This window comes from Notolabrus celidotus, chromosome 6 (assembly GCF_009762535.1).
Source record: "Notolabrus celidotus isolate fNotCel1 chromosome 6, fNotCel1.pri, whole genome shotgun sequence".
Classification (NCBI taxonomy): Eukaryota; Metazoa; Chordata; class Actinopteri; order Labriformes; family Labridae; genus Notolabrus; species Notolabrus celidotus.
Genome location: NC_048277.1, coordinates 15,237,680 through 15,258,370, shown reverse-complemented (window position 1 = coordinate 15,258,370; position 20,691 = coordinate 15,237,680). Strand labels below are relative to the sequence as shown.

Genomic DNA, 20,691 nt, shown 5'->3' with positions numbered 1-20,691 from the left:
AAGCTTAGCACATAAGATTACACAAATGAGCATTACCTCCTGGGGCCGTATGTATAGAACACAGCTTTTTTCACCAATCAAACAAACACACGATACTAGTATAGAATCGCAGACTTATCATGTGAAAAGCTTATAATGTACAATTAGACTGTTAAAAACCTAAACAACAGAACTACTGCAGACAAAGGTGCTAACCTGCGTCAAAGCAGAACAACCCACGAATATATATCAACCAAGTTGGTTAGAGTTTTCTTGATGATAAAGTAGAGTTTGTCATTTTCTGAGAATGAAATACTGCACTGGTGACCAGGGGTGGGACAAAATATCGATACAGTGATATATTGTCACCCTGACCTGCGAGATACACATATCAATGTGTCGCGGCTAAATGTCAATTTTAATTTAACAAATGCGGCTGGTTATGATTGTTTAAGCACTAAAATATATTTGTTGTACCATTTTTTAAGATTTAACAGTTTTTGCTGAAACTCTGTAAATTAGGTTTACAGTCAAAAAGCATGTAGATAGTTTGATCTAAGTGACACAAAACCTAAGTGCAGTGAAAGAGTATATTAATCCTATACTCTGCCTTTTAGAGGGCTTTTTTTGTTCTTCCTTTATCAAATATTGTGATGTGTCATTCAGTGATTCTTTTGCAATACATTGAGTATCACTGTATTGTGATATTATTATGAATAATATACATTTTATTTATGTAGCGTTTTCAAAAAACTCAAAGACACTGTACAATTGTTAAAATCAATACAAGCAAGGAACACAAATCAAACAAACCAAACGACAGTACAATCACAAATTAAAAGCTAACTAAAAAGGAGAGTTTTTAATAGAGATTTGAATGTTAAATAGTCGAAGCAGTTTGGGTATGAGTGGGGTGTGAGTTCCAGAGGTGGGGGTGGCTATTGAGAAGGCTCTGTCCCCCCAATTCGGTGCTTGGTTCTGTGAGGTGGAGACAGGAGGTTTGCATGTGAGGAAGGCAGGTTACGTCATCGTGGGCAACATATTGCGTATTGTATCATATGGTAACGTAACATGAGTCATCCAGTGATTCCCCACTTCTACTGGTCATCCTGATATTTTTGTGTATGGCGTTTGTTTATTTTATGTCTTTCTTCAATAACACAAAAGACATTTTAGCTACCTCACAGTTTTGGGTCATAACTAGGGCCGCACAATGAACTAAGTTTTAATTGCAATCACAAATGTGGCCTTTCCAGATTTGAGAAACACAACAGGTGGTGATTAATTATGTTGCTCTACTCTGGAAAACTCTGCATGGTGTCTATTGAAATTATTTAAGGAATTAACGACCCTTTTTAAATGACGGTAGGTCATATTCTCTGTGTAGGCTATATTTTCTAATTTAAGTGAAAGTTTGTTCACAAACTGCTCAAACTGCACCATTGTTCAGTTATCTTCGACACACAAACACATGCACCAAGCAGCTCCTCCCATCTTAAGACAATCTGTATCCATAGTAGGATTTCAGAAGTATACTATCATCTTTGTGAAACTGAAATACATGGGTGTAACCACCGAAACAGCCCTCCTCTTTTCATTCCTTTTGTGATCATTTTGAATCACTAAGGTCATTTGAAGTCATAATAGCTGTGTGGTACTATATGAACCTGGAAACCTGTGTTTTTTTTCTTTGGCATTATGCAACCCTAATGTCTCTAGATTGTATCTCCTTGTGCCCTGACATATGCTCTCTGATTTCAGTCTAAAACCTCAGTATCTTTCTGACATTACTCAACTCAGAGTTGTTTGCTTTTCCTCTTTCTCTTTCTGTCTCCCTCTTCCACTCTGGTACTTTTTCAGGCCCACAGATGCACCATCAATAATGCAGGCTCTTACAAGGCTGAAGCTTTTAAGAGAGTTTGTCTGTGCCCCCCTCCCTTCTACGTACATGCAAGTCGCTGGGTGGCCTCATCCTAGCCGAAAATAAATCTTCGATTTTTTAAATAAAACCAGAAATAAACTCCCTGTTAACAGGCATACTGTTATTTATTTATATCCTTATCAAGGCTTTGCTTCTGAACTGTGCAAAATCTGGGAAGCACTTCATGCTGGGAGGGCAAGAGGTCACTGTCTCACCAGGGAAGTAAAGAGTGAGTGCTGAATTCATAGCTGTAGGCAAACAAATGGAGGCTATCGTAAGAAGGAGACACAGCTTCTTTATCGCTTTGTGAGGTTCTTATTAAACTTGAACATACATTATTTGCATTTCAACGCAGGCAGCAGAAGACTTGGAAGACTTTTCAAACAGAAAACAGCCTTCTGCAGCCTTTCAGGCAAAACCCATGTGGTGCAGCCTTCTTAATTTGTGTAGCGCGTGTGTGTTTGTGTGTGTTTGGTTAAGTCAGGAGGGTCTTCAGGAAATAGAGGCTGTTCTCTTGTTTCTGTGCTAATGCCATAAGCTATTGGAGGTCAGGAATCTGCCATTCTTTGAGGCATAGTGACTGAAAAATGCACTCTTTGAAAGAAGAAGAGAACAGATCTGAAACACAAAAACAAAAATAACTTTTGTGTAACACACTCGCTGGATAATGGTTGTCAACATGGTCCTCTCAAAATATTCGGTGTCTTTTTTTGTCACGCACAAAGAAAAGATGATGAACTTCAGGCGAGACAGTGTAAATATTTTGTGTGCGTGTAATATTTATTGTATCGTCTCCTGCCTTCATGTGGATAAAAATTTGATCACAACACAAACAACACACTATAGTGAGATGCTACAACAGAGCATATTTTTAATATCAGCAGAGCTGGCTTATATTCTACCTTCTTCCCTTGAAGAATTAACTCTGACTTTCTGCCTTGAGAGGCTGTGTCTTTATTCCAGTAAACAGCAAATGCTAAGTCCTGGAGCCAAACAATTGCCTTGTTATCTTCTGCATGGATGGGGACTAATCCTGCTTGAGGCTACAGAGAGGACAAGCTTTTTCCTCCATTGTTTGTTCCTCTGCAGATGCACACTGGCGGATTGGGCTGATACTCCAACTGTGAGAGCTGACCAGTGCTATGGATGTTCCTATTGATAATTATCCTGCCTTTTCTTGTAAGTTTGGTTATGCAGACTTTGTGTGTTGGTGTAACACTGAGTGTTTCTGGACATCCTTGGACTCTCTCTCTCTCTCTCTCCTCTCTCCTCTCTCTCTCTCTCTCTATCATCTCTCTCTCTCTCCTCTTCTCTCTCCTCTCTCTCTCTCTCTCTCTCTGCCAGTGTGGTAAAGTCATCTGGTAGCAATCTGTCAGGTCACCAAATCACCAAATTATCACCAATTAATCTGAGTTTAGCTGGCTAAAGCTTCATTTGACTGCATATAGATGGAGTAAAAGCAAGGTCACAATGCCCTGGCCTCCATCTAGCCTGATTTAATGTACATGCCGAGTGAGAAAACATTGGTTATATACATACTATGTACATTACATAGTATTTTTTCAATGTCTTTATTGCAAGTGCTCATACTACAATACAGTTGAATTTGCAATTTATTTTTCAGCCCATAACCAGTGCAGTTCTGTGTTTTCAGCATACAACCTTGTTAGTTCAAGAACGCCCTTGGCATCAGCTGTTTTTGTCGCTGCGCTCACGGCATTCTCAGCTGACAGTGGCTCAACTTTTGAAACATCGCCATGCTCATGCATGCTACTTCTTCCTCATTGACCAATCAAAAGAGGAATCAAGGATAAGACTTCTGGTTGGAACTTTTTTCAACAACAATGGCGAAGGAAAAACTAACCTTGGCAGTCACTGAATTTTGCATGCTAGATGAGCTGATGTTATCCAAAATAATCTCTTAGTAGACTTTGTTGAGTCTGAAATAAACCTTGAATGGACATCATCCAGCTCTTGTGCCAGCTCTTCCACCCTTTTGCTTCAAAGTTTATCTCATGCACCCACATTTGTTTTCGAAGATACAGTGTCCAGTTCTAGGAATGCCGCTCATGTCAGAGCACAATTCCTTTCCATTACTTTCTTTTTGAAATGTCCTTGACTTCAATCAAATATCAACCATACATACCAATTTTAAGCAGACTTAAAGGTTAATTTGATACCAACCTAGCAGAATAGGAGGTGCGGAAAAAATGCTGTTTGCAAACACAGGTACTTATATTTATCAGAACACAGTAAATATGTAACATACCACTCAATGTTTAACTTCTGATTCTTAGCGTGTTCTCAAATAATGGTCTACTATCAATCAGGATTAAGTTTAAAAAGTCCCCTTTCTAATGAATGATGGCACATGTGATGTAATTTGCGTAGCACAGTCCTGTTTTGTGACACCAACAGTAAATAGGCACCACATTATGCTACACATCTGACTTCACTGACAGAAGAGGATTTTTTACACATTACTTTGCTCTCTTCAGCAGCTACCACGCTGTTTTTGTTTGACTTTCTTGCTCAGTATGCCTCCCCCGCTCTCTCAATTTCTCTGTGAAGTGATGTGTGTTTAGCGTTCCCCGAAAGACACAAAATGTAGGACTGAAACAGACATTTCCATTTCAGAGGGGCAGTCTTCCTGTGTCAACCACAGAGGAAAAAATATTCAAAGTGGTGCTTAGCCATTGTTATGTTCACCTTCAGAGTATGTTGCTTCACACACACAGACTGATGACCCAGACATGACCAGTGTGCTATTTCACTCCTGCAGAGTGCTATGGCAAAGTTTAGACAGTCATGTAAAAAGGTGTGGAGGTAAAAACAACCCACTCTGACAGTAAAGTCAGGAATAACTGCAAAACATATTGAACGAAGAGATCTAAAACTGCTATATTAATAAAACTGTGGCTGTTGTTGGCATCTCTTAATAGCCATGTTACACTCATGTTGCATCAACTTGCCCTTTTTCAACACCCGTATTCTAAGGAAAGCCTATCAAAGTTGTTACGCCTAAGTCTGTCTCTGTAATTTGACAAGATAAGGCTGCACAAAGTGAGCTAAGTTGGTAAAAAATGATAAATAACAGAAATTAACATTAAAGATTGAGATTGAATATGGAGATGTGCATTGGTGATGTTCACCTCACTCTGTAACCTGTGGCATCATTTTGACAAGTTCCCAATCCTAATCACGTGCATAAAAAATGAAAAACAGAGAACAGAGAAAAACAGAGAAAATATTGTTTCTACTGTCTACCTGAGTTTCTAGACTTTTCTTTAAATGATGATTACGGAATGAGTCATCACATTTGACTATCAAATAACCAATCAAAAAGTGCTTGCAGTCTGAGAAATGAAAATAAACATGCTACCTTGGAGCCAAATCACATCCTCATTGCTCTCTTTAATCTCACGCTAATTAAGATTAAACAACAAACTGTATTTACACAGTGGTGATAAATGTACCTCCAGCAGAGATCATTTGGTCTCATTACTGTTGGATTGATTACTGTCACTTATTTTAGTTAATTCATTTTGGTCTTGTTGTTTTCAATTGTTGTAAAAGTATAAAAAAGTTATTAAAGGCACTTCTTTTGAAAGTGAGTGTTAAGATGAACGTTATAGGTATAATATAAGTAACGGATAATATAGTGAACAGGTGTTTTGTGAATTAGAATCCTGACAGTGTGAAGAAGACCCCAACCCTGGCTTCATCATCTTGCTCACCCTGTTGGGATTCTGATTTGCATAACCACCCACTTGTTATACATTATCTCACATATTGCCCACCTACCAACTAAAACACTGACAAATTTTACAAGGCAAAGTTCAAATTTAGTAGAAGATGTGCATGGATGACAGGCATACCCATACTACCTGTCCCTGTCACTATTTTGTTGACTCAAAGTGTTGTTTATTCCAGAAGGGTCTCTGAACTGTACAATTACAGTACTACAGCAGGAGTTGGGTTTAACTATATCTGAAATAATTATTTTAAAGATTTTCTGTATCTATACTTAATTGGGGAAAAATATATACTGCAATTATTGATACTGTAGTTAGTGAAAGTTACTGTACTCTGTAGTAATCAGAAGCTTAGAGATGTTCTCACTGCTGTTGTCTGGGCTGCAGGACAGGATCTTTTCCTATCAGAGATGGTTGTTTCCTAATAGCTCCTCAAGCTGCTCTCACATCTGTGCCCAGTAACTATCATTATTTTCCCACTCTCACAATCAGCCTGAGACATAAGCCAATGTTGTTGTCATGGTGTTCACAGGCAGCGTTAGAATGTGCTGGACTCCTTTCCATGGATGGATTTGACATGATATGTGTGATCAGATTGTCTCTGGCATCACTTTGCAGTTGAGAATCAATTACTGTTGTTATGTGGTGTTGACCAATCAGAATCATCGCCCCATCCTGCCTACCATGGTTTAGCAAAACCATGCATAATTTTAACAGACATCATCAGATGTTTTTGCTTTTGTTTTCCTTTCAAATATCTGCTTTATACAACTGGGTAAATCTAGGCTTTGTTGAAAATCTGCCTGGTTGAAGGATTAGTCATCCTTGTTTCTTTGTTGAGCTTTTTTGTAACTCTGCAGAGACCTGCACTGTTAAGGAAGCAGACCAGAGGGATGTAGAGAAGAGGTCAAAACCATGAACATTTTACAAGTCTGAAATAAATGTTGTAGGTTAAGACTAAAACTGGAATGCAGTTATGCAAAAAAAGAAATCTCCTTCAGGAATGAACTTACATTTATAGTTTTGGTTTTGTTGTCATGTTGATTTCTGAAGTATCAGATGAATATGAAGCAGGGGAAATGTCAGCTGTCTTGGCCTCTCAAATCCTTCTTTTATCTGTCCTCTGAGAACAACAGAGCCTCTGGTTGGAAATCTGATGCAGAAATACACATGAACTGTTTCTTGTGGGTTGAGACATATTAGAGGCTACAATAATGCATACGGTTATGAATTGATCCAGTAACAGTGAAAACATAAACAACATAATTTACAGAACTGCATCAAACAAGAGCAAATAAGGTCATTTGACAAATAGAACTGATGTTGGTTTATCTAAAGTTGAGAAAAATACAACGACTAAAGAAACAAAGAACTTGTTGTCAAAAGGATTGTCATTCTGCTGCTATTTTTTGCAGCATACAGGTTCCGGTTTTCTAATAAGTTGCAGAAAATTGGAGAAAGCTATTGCATTAATCACAAATTTAGCATGAAATGACTTTAGCCCAGTATTGCAGTCCATATGCAGCAACTGCAGGATCACCACTTCTGCAATTATTGGAAATAGTGGAGGCAATAAGAGAAGAACTGACCTCACTATCGTATATTGACATCGATCTCAATGCCAGGAAAAGACACAAATGCCAACAGTGCAGTCTTACACTGAGTATCATGTACACATCTCGTAACTCACTGTTCATTATGCTTCTGTTCACCATTTTGTTTCTGTACTTACTGATTATTCAGAAAGTGAACTATAAAACCCCAGAAGAGATGATCTAACCACCTTTATTTCTGCAGTTTATTTTCAATGCATATCCTCTTTCTTTCATGAATAACTGCATAAGACCTTTTGATTCATCTCCCCCGGTGACATCTTTCACTCTGCACATTCCTATTTCTTCTATTTCCAGAGGTCTGTATATTTCAAATGAGACTCTATCTGCATTTTAATGGATGTTTGTTTGGGACAATGAACCATATACAAGAGCACTAAGAAGCAAGCGAGAAAAATGAGCGGCTTGTGAGCAGATCAAAAATTGTATTGCCTGGTTAAGCTTTGCAAGTTTCTTCATTTTCATCCCTCTATTTTGTTGTACAAATTTACAATGGATGGAACCACAACCCTGTATTGGGAATACAACAAAAAAGTCACAGTTTCTTCTGTATGAGTTTTATTTTTTACACCCTGTCTACCGCAGATACAAGGGCCACATACAAAGTTAAAAAGGTAGGGGAGAACGGGGTTGGTTGTCACACAGGTTGGTTGGCACACTCGTTATATCTCGCCACCAGAGGGCGCTGTCTCTCAAATTGGGGTATGGACATTTCCAGAATTAGGATCAGAGCTCACCTACATAGTCTTCTCTGGAGTAAGACAGCTGAACTTGAGGTGAGAGGACGTTTTGTGTATTTCATGTCAAATTGTAAATATTCAGCTCCTCAGTATTTTTCTTCTAGGCTTTTCAACGATGGGTTTATAACAGAAGGTTACCCGTACAAGTGTGAGGGGAAAGCTATAGTTTAGATTTTATTAGCTAGCTAAATAGTTGTTAGATGGTTGTTAGCCTTGATGCTAGCAAAAAAATCCAGTTGAGGTTGGTCGTCACATTCTCTTTGAGGTTGGTTGTCACATGTAACTCCTAGTTGAGTTGGCCGTTATTGTTCGACCTATTTGTTTTGTTCTTTATGTTGTTATATAGGCTGGCCTAAAGATGTGTTTCCCCTATGTTCCTCGCTCATTTTATGTTAAATTGCATTAAGTTATGTAGGCCTATCACTTGTCAGTGCAATTAAACTTTCAAATTTAGTTCTGCCTTCTTGCCTTTTTTAATAGATTTTCCCATTGAAATACCATTGTGACAACCAACCCCATAGTGTGTGACATCCATCTCCGTTGGTTGTCACAATGTGTCAGAGTGTCTATGATAGTTAATTGCCTCTTTGTTACAATGAGTTGGACAATGAGAGGGATACACATTTCAAGCCAACACCTTAAGCTCCAATTTAATTTAGGAATGACTATTGAAAGATGTTTCGATGATGAGAAATCATCAAAACAGTAAAAAGTGTGACAACCAACCCTGTTTTCCCCTATACATGACACTTCTGGCATGTCTTTAATTTTTTCCAAAATACATGTCTAGTGAAAATCAAGTGAAAGAAAACTCCCATGCTCATCTTAAGAACATCATGTAGTGGTACACTTCTGCTCCTTGTGGCTAAAAGTAGTATTACAGCAACGTACACTTAAAAATACAGCCACTAATTCTGTTTTTTAGCCGTTTGAACAGTTTTAAAAAAGTTATTTGAAAAAAATGTCTTGTTTTTTCAGTTTATTTACCCCTCTTTGTTTAACTTATGAAAAGATTAGGAACATTTAAAAAATATTCAACCAAAGACTTTTTTCTTCACATCTCATGTCATGAAAACAGAAAAGACCGGATCTCATTCACTTAGAAAATGAACACCTGATTTATCTTTATGCCACTTCACTCTCAGGGCCTCCACATAACAACATAAAATCAACGTCTCACCTCTTTAGATTGCTATAATCATTTACACGATTTTCTGAATCACCCCAATAAAGCACCACAGATTACATTTCTGCTCTGATACCCTTGAACAAAGGCTTTGAACACGTGAATTTATTACATTAATGCAGCATTTCACATGTTTGAGATATGAGGCTATCATGACCTCATATCTCAAATATTTTTTTCAGATAAGAATGTTACCATGTAGATAGATCACCACTAAGTAATATGAATGAGTGTGCATAGCCTTAGCCCCACAGAGTCCAAAATAGCAGCATGTGAAAGTACAAACGTGATGCAATTGATGTATTTCACAGTATAGCCAACCTGCATACACAGGGGCCTTTCAATCTTTGGTTAAAGCAATTTTAACCCGCCCTCCAGGGATCAGCCTAATTACTTTTGATTTTTCACTTTAAAAAAAGAAGCTTAATTGCATTCTTAATCTGCTTTTGTTTTGCATTTCCTTCATCCAGTATTAGAACAATATTGTGGATTATATGGGGATTTGGTTATTGATTCAAATGAAGGAGCATTTCATGCAATTGTTGATGAGACTTTTTTTGGGATCATGATAATCCTCTTTTTTCCTCAATCTCTCTGAAGAGCTGCTTTCTTCTCACTTTGGAGCTGAGTTTTGCGATTGAATCTATGATTTAGCATTTAGCTTTGTCACAAGGATAACTGTCAGGAGCTGACAGCACACTTTTAATGTAACCACAAAGCTTTCACAGCTTCCATGTGAGTGTTAAACTCTGAAAATGACTACACAACGGCTGCAAGAAGCGAGGGCCTAAATATAGCCAGTTCATATCATTGTAGCCTTGACTGTCTTTTTTTCCCATGCATGATTGCCCCTTTCTCCATCTCTCCCCATTAGCAAGGCCTTGCTTGCTCTGTTGCTCTATGTTCCCGCCCTGCCTGCCTGTATGTCTGTCTCTCTGTCTGTAGGTGGTCTTTAATTGAAGCAGACCAGGTTCTTTACACTTGTGCTTATTTATACTGGACGCTTCACTGAACCGAGGGAACTGGGTGGAGAGTCTTTTTCTCTCACTTGGAAGTTGTTTTTCTGTCTCTCTCTCCACCACACACACACACACACACACAATGAACTGAACAAGCAAATCACCTCCATCCCCCCTGCTGCTGCTACGCATCAGAGTCTGCTTGTATAGCCAGCCCATTAAGAGTTGTGTGTAATTGAAAAATAAGTTTAACTCATTGAACCTGAAAGCTAGTTTTTATTCTGAGCTCGGCCCTATTGATTCGACGCTCCTTCTACCTCCAACACAAGCAGACCTTGCTTTGCAGGTTTGTATTGACATGATGAGACTGTAATGGAGGCTGACTTCCTTTGTTCTTTTTCTGCTTCCTACATAATTTCACATATTTCAGTTTAGATTGTTGTGCAAAGTGTGGTCTGCCACAGAAAACAAAAATGAAAACTCTATGAGTAATACGTTTCCTTTAGCCTTTGTGTTTCTGCTTTTGCTCTAGCTACACCCACAAAGGCACCCCGATCAATTCTCTGGTGCTGCTTTAATCTGAGGTTGAACTTTTCACCTGGGGCTAATCGATTCAGGTCAGATACCTGAACCTGCTGAGTAAGATAGGGTTAAAGCAGTAACAGCCAAGCCAATAGTCATCTCAGATATAGATTTATATTGCTGACCTTTCATGCGCACAGCACGGGGAATAGAACTTGCTTAGGGCGGCCATTACTTGGAATCTGAGGACAGAAAATCATGTTACTGTCCACCTCTTTGTTTCTGTTTTATTACCTCCTCCACCTTTTTTCTTCTATACTCCTTCAATGTTTTCCTCATCCAGCTACGTCTCAATATCCCCTCCCCTCCAGTGTTGTTCTGCGTCATCCATATATCTTTATCTTGGTTGTCCCTTGGAGAGTCAACAGTCTTCCACATGTTATCCCAATGGAAACATTCAAGAACCGTATAGTACTTTTCTCTTTCCCTGAGTTACAATCCTCTCCGATAACACATCCCAAAGTCCTGATATAACAAGAAGAGTCTCACAGGGGAGGCCATCTATATTCTTTCAGGTTTATTACATTTTCAATAGCCGCTGTTGAGACTGATATAGATTTTATTACCAAATTAGCTACCCTGTGTTGGGATGGCGTGCTGACATTTGGTATTAAAATATTCATAAGACCTGGGAGACAAAGGCACATGTGGGAGGCTGGACTATTGGCTGCCTTGTGTCTTCTGAGAGAATAACTCAGGCTGTGTTGAAGTCTCCAGGCTGCCATTTGTTGAATCATTATGTATGAAGTGCACACAAGGAAAATCTTGGAATGACGGTTGGAAGCATGCCATGTATGCATTGACTTGATGTTTGGTCAAAGATATTGAATAATTGACAACCCTTTTAAGACATCGTGAGCTTGTGTTTCTCGGATGGTTCCTATTCCAATTATGCAAAAACTAATCTTCTTAAAATATGTAAAAATCGTATGCTCGGGAGATACTTCCACATCAAGAACCAGACTCTTCCCATTCATCAACATTTTAATTTCATGGTTTCATTTAAATACGGGACAAGTTGATTTTTTTCCCCCTTGCCTACACCTAGAAATGCTTGTTTCATTTAAGATGCCCAGAGGAATCTTCTTTTGAGCAGCATAGTTATGTTTTATACTTGGCGTTATTCACATGATGAACATGTTCACATCAAGTTTTTTCTAAAAAATGTTTTAATATTTCAAAAATTGGACTGTTTGATTTGATAGTTTGTAGTCTTCTTCTCTCTGCAGTCACATATCACCTCTCTTTGAGCATCATCTCCACCAACTGTTGAGCATCGTGACTATTTTAAATTAGAGGCAGGAATGCGTCGGGTCACCCTTGTTTTGTTGTGTGAGGAAAAATACAGGAAAAACAAACAAAGGGCCACACAGAGGTTTAATACTAAAATTGAGATGTAATTGCCAAAAACTGCAATTCTCTGAAAATCCCCTTGACACTGCCTCCAAAAGCAAGTCATTTGAGTCAACCACCATGTTAAAATGTAAACCTTACCACAGTCATTAAAGGCTTTAGGCTACAGAGTCTCTAAATTTTTACCTATTGTGTTTTCATGAAATGAATGAAGATAGGAACATCCATTCACTGAAGCAGGAAAAGATCAGCATTTGAAGTCAAGGTGAAATCGTGTTCTAGCATATCAAGGGTGAGACAATTTTACAATAATGTAATAAACTTGTAAACACTCAGATACAGTGTGTGCCATAAAATTTACAGGACAGCTAAAGGTGCTCCATACACTGTAAGTAGTCGGTAGCTGCGTTTACATGGATGCAGGCTGGCGGTAGACAGAAGGCTGGTTAATTTTGTGGCTCCAGGAGGACAAGATTCAAAGAGGCAGCCCGAGTATATCAACAACTTTAATGATAGACAGTGTTGTTGTCCTCTGTTCAAATAATATGACTTTTTACTTGTAGCTCATTCCTGCAGTGAGAGAGAAATATTGAGCAATCTGCATAACAATAGCATACAATGATGCCATACTGAAATCCTATCTCACTGTTTGATTTCCCTGAATCGTTCAGTTGATGTGATTGGTCTGATGTTTACCATCTGCAGCTCAAGGTTGAATGTTAATGATGACATCTATGTCAACATCTTGAAGGTCAAGTTGCTTTCCTGTGAAACATGTGATGCAATCCATGTTTGCCCTAACACCGCTAACAGTGACTACTGTGATAAGCATCACCGAGCATGCATCTTAAAAAAGTGTGACAGAAAAAGCTCCATTGCTCATAGGAATGGACTTTTGGTAAAATAGGAAAAATCTAAAGTTCAGCTGTAAAACTTTTAGATTTTGATAATTCTTGATATCAACTTATGATTAAGAACTATGAACAAGGCAGCTGAAACAACATCAATTTCTGTCGTCTCTCAAAGCATGTCCGATTTTTTTTTTCTGTGTGTAGATATATGTATACTGAAATTCTTATACAGCCCAGCAGTCCTTCTCATCTTGCATCCACTACCCCCTTTGCATGACTCTACATGAGACAGGGAAAGATTGCATTAGGGATGCCTTTCCCTGTAGACCCCCCCCCCCCTCCAAAAAAAAAGTCCAGATTTGATTTGAGTATTACTCAAAACCACTGGGAAATTAAACTTGTGTTTAAGCTGGGAGTTCATTTTTGTTTCAAATTATGATTGAGGTAAGGGGAGTTCACACTGTATACAGGACCGGCAAAACAGCAGCTCAGCTTAAACAGAGGGAGGATGGGATGGATCTCACCCCGAATGAACCCCTGAAACTTCCTGGAAGTTGCACAAACTGAAAATGTAAATGCTAATTAAAAAGTATCTAGTATTCATCGTACCGGAAAGATTTTACCCTTTATGATTTAACAGTTTAATAGGGCCCCAAGTGGCATAGGAGTGGTGGATGGTGGGAAAGGGTTGGAAGTGTGTGCGAAGCCAAGGATAGTATAGTCAATATTTACCCTGAGTAATTGGTCTACACTTCCCCGAGCAAGATACACAGCCATCCCGCACCATCCCTCCCTTATCTCCTCCAGTCCCTCCTCACACACCCACTGGGTGACCACAGTTGTACACAGCAGTGTTGTGGAGCTGTGCATTTGCCCCGAGCTATCCACAACATTAAAACCATATGGTGTGAGCGAGTGAGGAAGTATGCATGGACACTGCCACGTCCATTAGAAATTCTCCAGGTCACCTTGGAGGCATTGCAGTGCTCACAGAGAACTGTTGTGACTTTTTCTATTGTTAACAAGCACATAGAGCTGCATGTAATGAGCTGTATGGCTACCCTTACAGTTGTAATGAGGCAGGCATGTGTGCTACTTCAATGGTAGGCTGCCATAAGTTCTCTGGCTTATTACTGTATTGATAGAACAACAAGGGCAGAGAAATAAGACGTGTCAGAGCTGCCAACTCACCCCCTGGCTGCAAGAAGTGCCTATGTTTGCTATTGGCCGTGTTAGACACTCATGGGAAAAGATGAGCTGTCAGTCAACCTTCATTGTTCATTCTTTTTGGCAATCTCTCACACACTTACACACACACTACACAGAGTCCTTTCTTTCTCTATACTCTCTCCCTCTTTATGTCTCTCTATTCTCTCAAAGCAGCTCTCCAATTAACCTGATGCCTCTTGAACCGCAGGCTTTTTGAAATAAGTTCATGTGGCTGCAGTTCACACTTGCTCTCTGTGCCGAGGGGACCCTGACGTTTTACTTTATTCAGGAGTGTACAAGACTGTGGACATAGAAATGATCAATAAGATACCAGAGTTTATACTTCGCTGGCTCTCTACTGCATCCACATTCACTAGCCTTAAAGAAATTAGTAATGTGGGATGACTCAGAGTTTTAACTTAAATAACAATCTGAAGTTTCGTGGCTTTTGGGAAAACACTGGGGGCTTGAACCCAAGTTGCCAAACCCCTGCTTTGCCGGTGGCTAAAATATTGGGTGGTGAGCTTACTGCTTCCTTTCAGATTTTAATGCATCAGAGATGCAGGATGCACCTGGCAACATCACTGCAGTGGCGATACCCAGAAAACATTTCATTACTGGGAAAACAAAACAAAACAGCGTCATGTTAAAAACCACAACTTTTCTGATACTCTGGTGGACACAGGACTTAAAGGTGACATATCATGCAAAATCGAATTTTGAATGGTTCTCTACCTGAAATATGTTTCCCTGGCATGTCTACAAACCCCCCAAGAATGAAAAAAATCCATTCTGCCCCTGTTTTGATTTCTACACCTTTCTGTAAATGTGTGCTGAAACGAGCCGTTTCAGACTTCCGTGTTTTTGTTACGTCACAACAATATCCGGTCTGTCACGGAGTCAGAGCTCGGAGCTTGTTCAGCCCATAGACTGTATAAAATACAACTCAACTCCTTCTCCGTTTTTCATTACCTGCACAAATTTGTGCTAACAAGGAGCTTAGGAGGGAGGCATGATAGTTGTAGGTTGTCTTAATTAACACAAAGGTCGTTTTTACTCCCCACGTCTGCAGATTTGAAGATCTAGTGGATGATTTGTATTTATCATGGATAAGTGCTAGCGCTAGTTAGCATAGCCACATAGTTACATGTCGTAGCTGTAGCTGTGTAGCAAGACACACGTCGACATACTGACAAATAAAACAACAAGAAACACAAAATCTGTGACCAATCCTTCAGAAAGGTCCTGCTGCCTTTCTGGTAGAGGTCGGTTTTACTCCCCACGTCTGCAGATTTGAAGATCTAGTGGATGATTTTTATTTATCATGGTTAAGTGCTAGCGCTAGTTAGCATAGCCACATAGTTACATGTTCGTAGCTGTGTACCAAGACACACGTCGACATACTGATAAATAAAACAACAAGAAACACTAAATCTGTGACCAATCCTTCAGAAAGGTCCTGCTGCAGGCGCCTCTCCGTCAGGATCAGATTCTGGATCAGATTCAGAGGGTTGAAGTAACGTGATCTCTGAGCAGCCGTGTATATTCAGCCAACATGTAAACATTAGATCAACGTGCTGGACAGCCGAGGCACATCCACTTCCTGAGGGGACGTGGTCAGAGAGAAAACAGAGTGTTCTGAGGAGGACTGAAGAAGAGGGCTTTTCAGGCATGCCAAAATCTGATTTCAAAGTGTTTTTTTGAGCATAAACTTTAAAGACATGTTTTGGGGACCTCTTAGACCAATATATATTGATGAAAAAAGCGTGATATGTCACCTTTAAGAAGGGGGCTGGGAGCTGAGCTGCTGCCAAGATGAACTTGGTGAGTTTCTAGGGTTAGGATTCATCTAGTGTTCAGAGCCAGGCTTAACATATATTATACAAGTCATACGTTCATACAGGATTGGAAGTGAACTGCAAACAATTTCATATCACATGCTTAGTCAGAAAGCACCGCCTATGCTTGGATTGCAATTTCTTTGGACGATTCTTTAATGAAAAGTACATTTTAGGTTCATAATAAAACATTTTATTTAACAGTCAAAAATGTCAAAACTGCACCGGGTACCATGATCATTCCTCTCTTGATATCCTGCAATCTGGTGTATTATGAAAGTGCAACCTGTCACAGTTTCAAACCTAATGAGGAATATGTTGTCAGAGTACACTGTCAGAATAAGTTATAATTATGTTTTTATGCTTTAATGGGTTTTTTTTAGGTGTCTTTACACTTGTAATATACAACCAAAAAATGAATCAAACATCTTTTGAGATAAAACAAAATCAAGTTCATAATCTAAAAAGATTTCAATAACCTTTATTAAGACTCAATCCTACACGATTCCATCCCCTTTGATTACAGGCAATAGGAACAGCCATGAACCAGCCTTTGTTTGTCCTCTAATGAACACCTCAAGTCTGCACTGCTGACATGTCAGTAGTGGGTGGTGGGTGTGTTTGCATGTCACACAAGTGTTTGAGTCCCTGCATCCTTTGCATGAAACTTTCAGCTTGTGTATGTAAATCTTGAGAGGCTGCAGAAAACGGCAGAGAGGTTCAAATATATTTAAAAGGAACAGGCAGTCACAGCATAGCAGGATGAGAATCAGTAGATTCACTAGCTGGTTGCTCAGTGCAACTCTAGTTTTTTTAATCACTGACCCCCAAAATCCACAGGATGCGTTGCGTTGCTTTGCGTTGCGTTGCTTTGCGTTGCGTTGCTTTGCGTTGCGTTGCTTTGCGTTGCGTTGCTTTGCGTTGCGTTGCTTTGCGTTGCGTTGCTTTGCGTTGCGTTGCTTTGCGTTGCGTTGCTTTGCGTTGCGTTGCTTTGCGTTGCTTTGCGTTGCTTTGCGTTGCTTTGCGTTGCTTTGCGTTGCGTTACGGCTGCGACGTGCGTGGCTATACAGGGAGCGCTGCACAGGGTGGGCCGCAGTGCGTCTCAGCTCAGACTCAGGAGAGTGGCCCCACACCGCTCCGCTAAAGATGCGAGTTGAGTCTATTTTTGACGGAGCCCCTGCCCAGCACGCGTCAATCTGCACAGAATGAAACGACCCGGACAGGAGGTCAGGCACGAGGATCGCATGCAACATCCGCCAATCTGAAAATGACACATCATATACGGACTCCCAACCGCTTAAAGATCTTTTATATCAGAAATACTCGTCGATTGTGGATGTAAGATACAGTCACATATCTGTGATCCAGGTCGACTACAACAGGACTTTAAGATGATAACTGTCAGAAGGTAACAGGACAACAAAATAGAGCAGAATTATTCATATTAAACTCATCTAAACCTGCAAAGTAGAAACTTTATAGCTATGCAGCATACTCAGTGATGATTAAAAGCACAAAAGTAATGGAATACTTTCCAAATGAGCAGTAATTCAAACACAGAAAGACTCTGTAACCTGTTATTTGTATGTAGTTCTCTCTATACTCAAGCCAGCGGATCCTGCCTGCTCAGCTCTACGCCCCAAACACGCGTCCTGTGGAGCAGGGCGCGAGCCCTGGGACGAACTTGTTGTTTATCTTGATGATAAAGAACAAGTCAGATAGAGGTGAAAAACAGGAGGGCAGCTATACTCAACCTTTGTATGTGCCTCATCCTGACAATATGTTACTAATCTCAAAAAGATGACCAATTTAGTTTTTGTAAACATATTTATTTATTGTTGTAGTAAGAATTAATTCTGCACGTTTTCAGTCCATCTTCAGGAAAAGCAGTAAAAGTACGTTCCTTTAATTCAGATGTGAAAATATAGTATTTTTACTCTCTAAGCCTCTTTGCCTCCGACAGCTTGTAAAAAAGAGTCTTTGTTTACTTCATCTTCTAATGTTACTGTGTCGTTGTTGTTCCCCTCTCCGTCTCTCTCTTTCTCTCTCTGTTTTTCTCTCAAAGTTTGCTTGTTTGAACAGCTCCACTCGTCATAAAAAAAGAGCTGTACAAACAAGGATGGGAGGGGAAGAGGCCGTGAAGAATGTTTGAAAGAGATGGTGTATTCTTAGATAGACAACACAGAATTGATATTTGACAGTTATGAAACACACCTGGATGGTTGCTAACCAAGGGACTCACAACGGTGAAGTGGTGTCTACTAGAAATGATGTCTGCCGAGCCGTGAGGATTGGTTTTATCGTACAAATATAAAATCACATAGAAATTCAGAATCCTGCACAAAGAGCCTCTTTGTTTAAAATTTGAAAATAAGTTTATGTAAAACATTTGTAATTAATGTAATTTGTCACTGTTAGTTTGTCAGCTCCTCCCACAGGCTAGTGAAATGACAACTTGAAGGACTCCAGATCCTCATAGATTTCCCAAGCCTTCCCTCTTTACCCTTCACTTCCCCTTTTCTGTGTTGCGAGAGACAAAAGAAAGGTTTGCATCATCCCCACGGGGATCATACGAATCGTGCCATCTCGGTGAAGACAGGATCTATACATGGTTTCAACACCTGCTGCTGTAGAAAGGTAGCAGGAGGGGGGATGATGTAAGGACAGATGAGTTCTGTGTGTCAGTCACTCAGACGGGCTTTGGGAACTGACTTCATCTACTAAATGAATATCAACTAACTTTGTAGGAGCTGGGAGCTCTGGTTATGAATTCAAAAGCACTCAAAGGTCAAATCTTTCCATTTGTATCTCTGTACACTCGATCCCTCTGTAATAAATGCTGCCATGTCCAGAATGTGTTCTGGAAATGGAGAATCAAACGCTGCATTTTCTGCACAAAGTGAATTAATTAATCTGGTTTGTTTTTAATTTTGAAAGAAGTGAAGATCTTCTGTATTAATAGAACAAGAGTATGCTGCAAGTAGTTTGCATCGCTATGAAAAATATATATGGCTTTTCCATTTAACCACCTGTGAAGGCATCACAGGAATGCTTGATCGTAGACTTTTGATACAAAGGGGCTCAGACCAAAACTACAAACAGACCTTGACTTAAATGTTCCTCCTTAATGACTTCAGTAAAAAGTGATAAAAGCTGAGTAGATTATAGCGGATAATAAGAAATATCTTTTTCAGTGGTTTCATTTTTGGTAATTATTGTTGACAAGCCTTTTGGATGAAGGGGCTGGACTCTTTTCTGTTGTATAATTTTAGAATCTAGCTCACTCATGCTGTTCTCCAAATATCCTACTCCAGCTTTCACTGTTAAGCCACTCGTGATGACTTGCACATGATTTTATTAATTCTGGCTTTTGTTTCTTGTTCTAAATATGCTTTTTTGATTCCAAAATGTTAAAATAATATATGAATCAAGTGTCTATCTAAGTGGAAAACTCTGGTGTTAAAAAATGGGGATATGCAAAAAAAAAAGCTGCAGTTCCTGGAGTGTCTATTTGGTTAATTAATCTACCGTTTGTAAAACGATGTCCATTTCCACAGCAAAATGAAACATCTTTAAAATCTGGTATGACAATGCCTCCTCAGAAAGAAATGGGTGATGTCACAGTTACTGGCTACCGCTCAGAAAGGAAACCATCACCATCACCATCCCCTCATAGCCTAATCAAACATGTTCATAATCTTCAGCCATGTGAAACACAGCATGAACTTTGTCTTAAAGTGTGTTTATATAAAACATGGTCACATATGTGAGTTAAATATGAAATTAAAAGTTATATTTCCCCTGTGAATAAATTATACATCAATGATTATCAACTTTCAGAACTGTAATGAATATTTTAGTGACTTGCTGTAAGTCCTGCCAAGAGGACCCCTCTAAATGAATCATGCAAGTCTCTTTTAAGAGAAGAATCAAAGTGCATTCAGTGCACAACACCTAGCTGCAGGCATCAAAAGTATAAAGAATGTTGTCTCTTCTTCATAACACCCCTTGTTTTTTATAGCTTTCCTTTTATTGCTAAGAAAGCTGTGTGACAGCTAGCGATCCTCGCTCTTAGTGCTGCTAGCAAAGTGCGACTGGTGCTGGCTAATTTCCATTCTTTGCATGCTCTTGATAGCTTTAAAGCAGTGACTTAGCTGTAACTCAATTATAGAGGGTTATTATTTTTTAAGAAGGAAAGAAATAAAGAAGTAAAAAACTGAAATATTTTTAGAGGGACTCATAATTTGGCATTTTGGATTTGGTTCTAGTTGTGGACATAGTTTGGTCACTTAAAGGTCCACTTCTTGGCAGCATTCGCACCTCCTGCCTTCGGATGTGATGAAGTGTGATGAGCCCAGTCTGAGCTCTGCAGCATTAAAGTGTTCCTTGGCCTGCACAAAACTCCTCATTACCGCTCTATAGTTTTGTTTACGAGCTTCTCTGCTCACCACATAGTGTCACACCTTAACCAAAAGGCCATGCTTCACATTCCAGCCCATTATACTGCAGACATACTGGGTCAACTCAAACTGCTCCAAAGAAGTCCAGGTTATTCTTTTGAATGTGTTTCGTTTTGGCCACAGATTAACTAGGTGCCTTGTTTGAATGTAAATGTTTTAGGTTTCTTGCCTCGTTATCTGCTCGATTGTGTTACTACCTGGGGCTTACATCCACAACACTGCTCACTCCATCCAACCTGCTGTGC

The 20,691-nt window shown here is 39.5% G+C and overlaps 1 protein-coding gene across 3 annotated transcripts in view; it reads left to right on the top strand.

Annotated features, from left to right (window-relative positions):
- The window catches only part of ldlrad3 (low density lipoprotein receptor class A domain containing 3), a 110,798-nt gene that overhangs the window by 27,871 nt on the left and 62,236 nt on the right, over positions 1 to 20,691 (top strand). The window lies entirely within an intron of this gene.